Genomic DNA, 637 nt, shown 5'->3' on the forward strand with positions numbered 1-637 from the left:
ACAAGGCAATTGTATCAGGCTCTGACCCATGCCGTGCGTGTCATACCCTGGCTTTAAGCAACCACTCCCCTTCGTGGCTCGTGGAAAATTACCAGCTTACAATCAGCCCAAGTAAAAGCTCTAACATCCGCCTTACGGACTCGATGCCCCCGATTCTTCTTCAATCCACCCAAAACGTATATTCCACAGCATACAGACATTCGCCATGCTAACAGTGTTGCAATGTCAAAACGCTGTCAATATAAAGCGTAACGTGAAAATAAATGCTACTGTTTACCAGACGCAACAGATACACGAATACGCATTTTGACGGTGAAAATCGAATGCCATACATTCCTCTTCAACAACGAATAAACAGCAACTCACGATCGTAATTTTATCAGCATTTACAACTCCATTCTGCACGCAGTTTGCCTTCTTTTTAAACGGGCGGAGCGGTCGCGTGGGCGCCCGAAAGAGTTGAGATTGATTGACAACCGCGCAATCCAATGGATCGCAAACAAGGACATGTTTAGCAACGGGAGAACCAATAGCCTACCCCAATGGGCGTGACGTTAATACAAACTTTTCGCGGCGCCATCGGCTGAAAACTAAACCGAGATGGAATCTCCCAGTCTGAACCGGTTTCAACCGGTTA

Source organism: Misgurnus anguillicaudatus, chromosome 7 (assembly GCF_027580225.2).
Source record: "Misgurnus anguillicaudatus chromosome 7, ASM2758022v2, whole genome shotgun sequence".
Lineage (NCBI taxonomy): Eukaryota > Metazoa > Chordata > Actinopteri > Cypriniformes > Cobitidae > Misgurnus > Misgurnus anguillicaudatus.